Source organism: Triticum urartu, chromosome 1, assembly GCF_003073215.2.
Source record: "Triticum urartu cultivar G1812 chromosome 1, Tu2.1, whole genome shotgun sequence".
In the NCBI taxonomy this organism is placed as follows: Eukaryota; Viridiplantae; Streptophyta; class Magnoliopsida; order Poales; family Poaceae; genus Triticum; species Triticum urartu.
Window position 1 is genome coordinate 459094383 of NC_053022.1, and position 10490 is coordinate 459104872.

Genomic DNA, 10490 nt, shown 5'->3' on the forward strand with positions numbered 1-10490 from the left:
ACGGATTCGGTAACTTGATCTGAAGTTACATGATCATCATCATTAGCTTCCTCACTAATTGGTGTAGTAGTCACAGGAACAGATTTCTGTGATGAACTACTTCCAATAAGGGAGCAGGTACAGTTACCTCATCAAGTTCTACTTTCCTCCCACTCACTTCTTTCGAGAGAAACTCCTTCTCTAGAAAACTCCGAATTTAGCAACAAAAGTCTTGCCTTCGGATCTGTGATAGAAGGTGTACCCAACAGTCCTTTTGGGTATCCTATGAAGACACATTTCTCCGATTTGGGTTTGAGCTTATCAGAGTTGAAACTTTTTCACATAAGCATCGCAACCCAAACTTTAAGAAACGACAACTTTGGTTTCTTGCCAAACCATAGTTCATACGGTGTCGTCTCAACGAATTTAGATGGTGCCCTATTTAACGTGAATGCAGCTGTCTCTAATGCATAACCCCAAAACGATAGTGGTAGATCAGTAAGAGACATCATAGATCGCACCATATCTAATAAAGTACGGTTATGACGTTCGGACACACCATTACTGTGGTGTTCCATGGTGGCATGAGTTTGTGAAACTATTCCACATTGTTTTAATTGAAGACCAAACTCGTAACTCAAATATTTGTCTCCGCGATCAGATCGTAGAAACTTTATTTTCTTGTCACGATGATTTTCCACTTCACTCTGAAATTCTTTGAACTTTTCAAATGTTTCAGACTTATGTTTCATCAAGTAGATATACCCATATCTGCTCAAATCATCTGTGAAGTTCAGAAAATAACGATACTTGCCGTGAGCCTTAACACTCATCGGACCGCATACATCAGTATGTATTATTTCCAATAAGTCAGTTGCTCGCTCCGGAGAACGGAGTCTTAGTCATCTTGCCCATGAGGCATGGTTCGCAAGCATCAAGTGATTCATAATCAAGTGATTCCAAAATCCCATCAGCATGGAGTTTCTTCATGCGCTTTACACCAATATGACCTAAACGGCAGTGCCACAAATAAGTTGCACTATCATTATTAACTTTGCATCTTTTGGTTTCAATATTATGAATATGTGTATCACTACGATCGAGATCCAACGAACTATTTTCATTGGGTGTGTAACCATATAAGGTTTTATTCATGTAAACAGAACAACAATTTATTCTCTTACTTAAATGAATAACCGTATTACAATAAACATGATCAAATCATATTCATGCTTAACGCAAACACCAAATAACACTTATTCAGGTTCAACACTAATCCCGAAAGTATAGGGAGTGTGCGATGATGATCATATCAATCTTGGAACCACTTCCAACACACATCGTCACTTCACCCTTAACTAGTCTCTGTTTATTCTGCAACTCCCGTTTCGAGTTACTACTCTTAGCAACTGAACTAGTATCAAATACTGAGGGGTTGCTATAAACACTAGTAAAGTACACATCAATAACATGTATATCAAATATACCTATGTTCACTTTGCCATCCTTCTTATCCGCCAATTACTTGGGGTAGTTCCGCTTCCAGTGACCAGTCCCTTTGCAGTAGAAGCACTTAGTCTCAGGCTTAGGACCAGACTTGGGCTTCTTCACTTGAGCAGCAACTTGCTTGCCGTTCTTCTTGAAGTTCCCCTTCTTCCCTCTTGCCCTTTTCTTGAAACTAGTGGTCTTGTCTACCATCAACACTTGATGTTTTTCTTGATTTCTACCTTCGTCAATTTCCGCATATACGAAGAGCTTGGGAATCGTTTCCGTTATCCCTTCATATCATAGTTCATCACGAAGTTCTACTAACTTGGTGATGGTGACTAGAGAATTCTGTCAATCACTATCTTATCTGGAAGATTAACTCCCACTTGATTCAAGCGATTGTAGTACTCAGACAATCTGAGGCACATGCTCACTAGTTGAGCGATTCTCCTCCATCTTTTAGCTATAGAACTTGTTGGAGACTTCATATCTCTCAACTCGGGTATTTGCTTGAAATATTAACTTCAACTCCTGGAACATCTCATATGCTCCATGACGTTCAAAACGTCTTTGAAGTCCCGATTCTAAGCCATTAAGCATGGTGCACTAAACTATCAAGTAGTCATCATATTGAGCTAGCCAAACGTTCATAACGTCTGCATCTGCTCCTGCAATAGGTCCGTCACCTAGCGGTGCATCAAGGACATAATTCTTCTGTGCAGCAATGAGGATAAACCTCAGATCACGGATCCAATCCACATCATTGCTACTAACATCTTTCAACACAATTTTCTCTAGGAACATATCAAAATAAACACAGGGAAGCAACAACGCGAGCTATTGATCTACAACATGATTTGCAAAATACTACCAGGACTAAGTTCATGATAAATTTAAGTTCAATTAATCATATTACTTAAGAACTCCCACTTAAGACATCCCTCTAATCACTCTAAGTGATCACGTGATCCAAATCAACTAAACCATGTCCGATCATCACGTGAGATGGAGTAGTTTCAATGGTGAACATCACTATGTTGATCATATCTACTATATGATTCACGCTCGACCTTTCGGTCTCGTGTTCCGAGGCCATATCTGTTATATGCTAGGCTCGTCAAGTTTAACCTGAGTATTCCGCGTGTGCAACTGTTTTGCACCCGTTGTATTTGAATAGAGCCTATCACACCCGATCATCACGTGGTGTCTCAGCACGAAGAACTTTCGCAACGGTGCATACTCAGATACATAACACATTATACTCCAGCCAAACTAAGCGCAAAACTACTCAGGGAGAACACTTCTTGATAATTTAGTGAGAGATCATCTTATAATGCTACCGTCAATCAAAGCAAGATAAGATGCATAAAAGGATAAACATCACATGCAATCAATATAAGTGATATGATATGGCCATCATCATCTTGTGCTTGTGATCTCCATCTCCGAAGCACCGTCGTGATCACCATCGTCACCGGCGTGACACCTTGATCTCCATCGTAGCATCGTTGTCGTCTCGCCAAGCTTGTGCTTCTACGACTATCGCTACCGTTTAGTGATAAAGTAAAGCATTACATCGCGATTGCATTGCATACAATAAAGCGACAACCATATGGCTCCTGCCAGTTGCCGATAACTCGGTTACAAAACATGATCATCTCATACAATAAAATTTAGCATCATGTCTTGACCATATCACATCACAACATGCCCTGCAAAAACAAGTTAGACGTCCTCTACTTTGTTGTAAGTTTTACGTGGCTGCTACGGGCTTAAGCAAGAACTAATCTTACCTACGCATCAAAACCACAACGATAGTTTGTCAAGTTGGTGCTGTTTTAACCTTCGCAAGGACCGGGCGTAGCCACACTTGGTTCAACTAAAGTTGGAGAAACTGTCACCCACAAGCCACCTCTGTGCAAAGCACGTTGGGAGAACCGGTCTCGCGTAAGCGTACGCGTAATGTCAGTCTGGGCCGCTTCATCCAACAATACCGCCGAACCAAAGTATGACATGCTAGTAAGCAGTATGACTTATATCGCCCACAACTCACTTGTGTTCTACTCGTGCATATAACATCAACATATAAAACCAGGCTCGGATACCACTGTTGGGTTTCGTAGTAATTTCAAAATTTTTCCTACGCACAGCGAAGATCATGGTGGATGCATACAACGAGAGGGGAGATGTGATCTACATACCTAGTAGATCGACAACGGAAGCGTTTGGTTGATGTAGTCGTACGTCTTCACGATCCGACCGATCAAGCACCGAAACTACGGCACCTCCGAGTTCGAGCACACGTTCAGCTCGATGACGATCCCCGGACTCCGATCCAGCAAAGTGTCGGGGAAGAGTTCCTGTCAGCACGATGGCGTGGTGACGATCTTGATGCACTACAGCAGTAGGGCTTCGCCTAAACTCCGCTACAGTATTATCGAGGACTATGGTGGCTGGGGGCGCCGCACACGGCTAAGGAATAGATCACGTGGATCAACTTGTGTGTCTAGGGTGCCCCTTGCCTCAGTATATAAAGGAGCCAGGGAGAGGGGGCGGCCGGCCAAGGTGGGCGCGCCAAGGGGGAGTCCTACTCCCACCGGGAGTAGGACTCCTAGTTGGACAAGGAGAGAGGGGAAAGAGGTGGAAGAGAGGAAGGAAAGGGGGGGGCGCCGCCCCCCTTCCCTTGTCCTATTCGGACTAGGAAGGGGAGGGGCGCGCGGCCACCTCTTGCCTCCTTCTCTCTTCTCCCTCAAGGCCCATGTAGGCCCAATAAACCCCCGGGGGGGTTCCGGTAACCCCCCGTACTCCGGAAAAATGCCGATTTCACCCGGAACGATTCCGATGTCCAAATATAGGCTTCCAATATATCAATCTTTACGTCTCGACCATTTCGAGACTCCTCGTCATGTCCGTGATCACATCCGGGACTCCGAACAACCTTCGGTACATCAAAATGCATAAACTCATAATATAACTGTCATCGTAACCTTAAGCGTGCGGACCCTACGGGTTCGAGAACAATGTAGACATGACCGAGACATGTCTCCGGTCAATAACCAATAGCGGGACCTGGATGCCCATATTGGCTCCTACATATTCTACGAAGATCTTTATCGGTCAGACCGCATAACAACATACGTTGTTCCCTTTGTCATCGGTATGTTACTTGCCCGAGATTCGATCGTCGGTATCCAATACCTAGTTCAATCTCGTTACCGGCAAGTCTCTTTACTCGTTCCGTAATACATCATCTCACAACTAACTCATTAGTTGCAATGCTTGCAAGGCTTATGTGATGTGCATTACCGAGAGGGCCCAGAGATACCTCTCCGACAATTGGAGCGACAAATCCTAATCTCGAAATACGCCAACCCAACGTGTACCTTTGGAGACACCTGTAGAGCTCCTTTATAATCACCCAGTTACGTTGTGACGTTTGGTAGCACACAAAGTGTTCCTCCGGCAAATGGGAGTTGCATAATCTCATAGTCATAGGAACATGTATAAGTCATGAAGAAAGCAATAGCAACATACTAAGCAATCGGGTGCTAAGCTAATGGAATGGGTCATGTCAATCAGATCATTCACTTAATGATGTGATCCCGTTAATCAAATAACAACTCATTGTTCATGGTCAGGAAACATAACCATCTTTGATTAACGAGCTAGTCAAGTAGAGGCATACTAGTGACACTTTGTTTGTCTATGTATTCACACATGTATTATGTTTCCGGTTAATACAATTCTAGCATGAATAATAAACATTTATCATGATATAAGGAAATAAATAATAACTTTATATTGCCTCTAGGGCATATTTCCTTCACCCCCTCTCCACATTCGGACCAGGGGGAGGAGGCGCGCGCCACCTCTGGCTGCCTCTCTCTCATCTCTCCGGGGGTCCGGTAACCCTCCGGCTCTCCGGTTTTCTCCGAAATCACCCGGAACACTTCCGGTGTCCGAATATAGCCGTCCAATATATCAATCTTTATGTCTCGACCATTTCGAGACTCCTCGTCATGTCCGTGATCACATCCGGGACTCCGAACTAACCTTCGGTACATCAAAATCATAAACTCATAATATAACTGTCATCGAACTTAAGCGTGCGGACCCTACGGGTTCGAGAACAATGTAGACATGACCGAGACACGTCTCCGGTCAATAACCAATAGCGGAACCTGGATGCTCATATTGGCTCCTACATATTCTACGAAGATCTTTATCGGTCAGACCGCATAACAACATACGTTGTTCCCTTTGTCATCGGTATGTTACTTGCCCGAGATTCGATCGTCGGTATCTCAATACCTAGTTCAATCTCATTACCGGCAAGTCTCTTTACTCGTTCCGTAATACATCATCCCACAACTAACTCATTAGTTGCAACGCTTGCAAGGCTTAGGTGTTGTGCATTACCGAGAGGGCCCAGAGATACCTCTCCGACAACCGGTGTGACAAATCCTAATCTCGAAATACGCCAACCCAACAAGTACCTTCGGAGACACCTGTAGAGCACCTTCATAATCACCCAGTTACATTGTGACGTTTGGTAGCACACAAAGTGTTCCTCCGGTAAACGGGAGTTGCATAATCTCATAGTCATAGGAACATGTATAAGTCATGAAGAAAGCAATAGCAACAAACTAAACGATCAAGTGCTAAGCTAACGGAATGGGTCAAGTCAATCACATCATTCTCCTAATGATGTGATCCCGTTAATCAAATAACAACTCATGTCTATGGTTAGGAAACATAACCATCTTTGATCAACGAGCTAGTCAAGTAGAGGCATACTAGTGACACTCTGTTTGTCTATGTGTTCACACATGTATTATGTTTCCAGTAATACAATTCTAGCATGAATAATAAACATTTATCATGATATAAGTAAATAAATAATAACTCTATTGTTGCCTCTAGGGCATATTTCCTCAACAACAAACTACTCCGAAAGATATAAGTGAAGATCAATGAGTAGTTGAATAATTATGCAACTATGTGAAGACTCTCTAACATTTAAGAATTTCAGATCTTGGTATTTTATTCAAACAGCAAGCAAAACATAAATAAATAAAATGACGCTCCAAGCAAAACACATATCATGTGGCGAATAAAAATATAGCTCCAAGTAAAGTTACCGATGAACGAAGACGAAAGAGGGGATGCCTTCCGGGGCATCCCCAAGCTTAGGCTCTTGGTTGTCCTTGAATATTACCTTGGGGTGCCTTGGGCATCCCCAAGCTTAGGCTCTTGCCACTCCTTATTCCATAGTCCATCGAATCTTTACCCAAAACTTGAAAACTTCACAACACAAAACTTAACAGAAAACTCGTAAGCTCCGTTAGTATAAGAAAGCAAATCACCATCATAAGGTACTGTAATGAACTCATTCTTTATTTATATTGTGTTAAACCTACTGTATTCCAACTTCTCTATGGTTTATAAACTCTTTTACTAGCCATAGATTCATCAAAATAAGTAAACAACACATGAAAAACAGAATCTGTCAAAAACAGAACAGTCTGTAGTAATCTGGATCAAACGTATACTTCTGGAACTCATAAAATTCTCAAATAAATTGCTGGACCTGAGGAATTTATCTATTAATCATCTGCAAAAATAATTAACTAAATATCACTCTCACAATAAAAAATGGCAGCAATTCTCGTGAGCGCTAAAGTTTCTGTTTTTACAGCATGATCGCAAAGACTTTCCCCAAGTCTTCCCAAAGGTTCTACTTGGCACAAACACTAATTAAACATAAAACCACATCTAAAAAGCTAGATAATTATTTATTACTAAACAGTAACAAAAAAAGGAACAAAAATAAATTGGGTTGCCTCCCAACAAGCGCTATCGTTTAACGCCCCTAGCTAGGCATGATGATTTCAATGATGCTCACATAAAAGATAAGAATTGAAACATAAAGAGAGCATCATGAAGAATATGACTAGCACATTTAAGTCTAACCCACTTCCTATGCATAGGGATTTTGTGAGCAAACAACTTATGGGAACAAGAATCAACTTGCATAGGAAGGTAAAACAAGCATAACTTCAAAACTTTAAGCACATAGAGAGGAAACTTGATATTATTGCAATTCCTACAAGCATATATTCCTCCCTCATAATAATTTTCAGTAGCATCATGAATGAATTCAACAATATAACCAGCACCTAAAGCATTCTTTTCATGATCTACAAGCATAGAAATTTTATTACTCTCCACATAAGCAAAATTCTTCTCATTCGGAATAGTGGGAGTATCATAAGAGACTCGAATACTATAAATTGTTTCCACATTAAAAGAGTAATGTTCAGAAAAGGTAACCATAATCATGACAAGTTTTATAAATATAATCACTACTTTTTATAGCATAAGTATCATCACAATAATCATCATAAGTAGGAGGCATGCTATCATCATTATAAATTTGCATATCAAAACTTGGGAGACTAAAAATATCATCTTCATTAAACGTAGCATCCCCAAGCTTGGGACAAACATTAATTGCAGCAAATATATTCTCAAAAACATCATCTTCATCAAACATAGCATCCCCAAGCTTGGGCCTTTTCATATTATAAGCATAATCACTCTCATCATTAATAGCATGGATAGCACCAATAGTATAGCAATTATCATATTCTTCCAAGAAAGTGCCAAAAAGATTTTCTAGATCATAAGAAGTATCATTATCTTCCACAATTATATTTTCATGAGGCACAATAGTAATAGGAGCAGCATTATTTGAGAGAGATATCTTCTTACCTCTCTTCCTTTTTTCTTTTCTTCTTCTTCACCACATCATGTGTGGGTTCAATCCTCCTTTTGGATCTCCTTATTAATGAGATTGGTTGAATAGGAGGCTCCTCCTCGTTACCTGATTCATCATAAGAAATAATAGGAGGGTATTGGGAAGCCTCTTCCCTTTCATTAGTATTCTCTTCATCTTCTATTTGTTTTCTTTTCTTTATGTAGTTGGCAATATAAGGATTTTCAATACAATTCACCGCACAATACATATAAATTTTCTCTAGATCAAAATCAAGAAATCTATCCAAGATTAAACTTTGTAATACGCTCAGTTATATGTTTCATTTCCTCATACCCCAAAAGAAGACTAAGCTCTTTATGATGCTCAAGGGTAATCAAATTATCATAATTTTTGGATACGATTCGGTCATGAAACAATTTGCATTGGAGATTTAAATGACCATGTTCATTGCAAAGTTCACAAGGGGCGCGAAAAATATTGAATTTTTCAGCACAATCATCAAGAATTTCTTGCAACAATTCAGTTTCTAAGTACTTATGCCTCTTGCAATATCTATCTTCCCTATTTGGTGTGTACTTACAAACCCAATGCACTCCACAAAAATTGACATGTTTATAGGAGACATTTTCATCATAACTAGTGCAATCATCATTAGTATCATGGATATTCAAAGAATTCGTACTAACAACATTGCAATCATGCTCATCATTCAAATATTTAGTGCCAAACATTTTATAGATTTCTTCTTCTAGCACTTGAGCACAATTATCCTTTCCATCATACTCACGAAAGATATTAAAAAGGTGAAGCGTATGAGACAAACTCAATTCCATTTTTTTATAGTTTTCTTTTATAAACTAAACTAGTGATAAAACAAGAAACTAAAAGACTCGATTGCAAGATCTAAAGATATACCTTCAAGCACTCACCTCCCCGGCAACGGCGCCAGAAAAGAGCTTGATGTCTACTACACAACCTTCTTCTTGTAGACGTTGTTGGGCCTCCAAGTGTAGAGGTTTGTAGGACAGTAGCAAATTTCCCTCAAGTGGATGACCTAAGGTTTATCAATCCGTAGGAGGCGTAGGATGAAGATGGTCTCTCTCAAGCAACCCTGCAACCAAATAACAAAGAGTCTCTTGTGTCCCCAACACACCCAATACAATGGTAAATTGTATAGGTGCACTAGTTCGGCGAAGAGATGGTGATACAAGTGGTATATGGAGTAGATAAAGGTATTTGTAATCTGAAAATATAAAAACAGCAAGGTAACTAATGATAAAAGTGAGCGTAAACGGTATTGCAATGCGTTTGAAACAAGGCCTAGGGTTCATACTTTCGCTAGTGCAAGTTCCCTCAACAATACTAACATAATTGGATCACATAACTATCCCTCAACATGCAACAAAGAGTCACTCCAAAGTCACTAATAGCGGAGAACGAACGAAGAGATTATGGTAGGGTACGAAACCACCTCAAAGTTATTCTTTCCAATCAATCCGTTGGGCTATTCCTATAAGTGTCACAAACAGCCCTAGAGTTCGTACTAGAATAACACCTTAAGACACAAATCAACCAAAACCCTAATGTCACCTAGATACTCCAATGTCACCTCAAGTATCCGTGGGTATGATTATACGATATGCATCACACAATCTCAGATTCATCTATTCAACCAACACATAGGACCTCAAAGAGTGCCCCAAAGTTCTACCGGAGAATCACGACGAAAACGTGTGCCAACCCCTATGCATAGGTTCATGGGCGGAACCCGCAAGTTGATCACCAAAAACATACATCAAGTGAATCACGTGGTATCCCATTGTCACCACAGATACGCACGGCAAGACATACATCAAGTGTTCTCAAATCTTTAAAGACTCAATCCGATAAGATAACTTCAAAGGGAAACTCAATCCATTACAAGAGAGTAGAGGGGGAGGAGAAACATAAGATCCAACTATAATAGCAAAGCTCGCGATACATCAAGATCGTGCCAAATCAAGAACACGAGAGAGAGAGATCAAACACATAGCTACTGGTACATACCCTCAGCCCCGAGGGAGAACTACTCCCTCCTCGTCATGGAGAGCACCGGGATGATGAAGATGGCCACCGGAGAGGGATTCCCCTCCGGACAGGGTGCCGGAACGGGTCTAGATTGGTTTTCGGTGGCTACAGGCTTCTGGCGGCGGAACTCCCGATCTAATTGTTCCCCGATGTTTTTAGGGTATATGGAGATAAA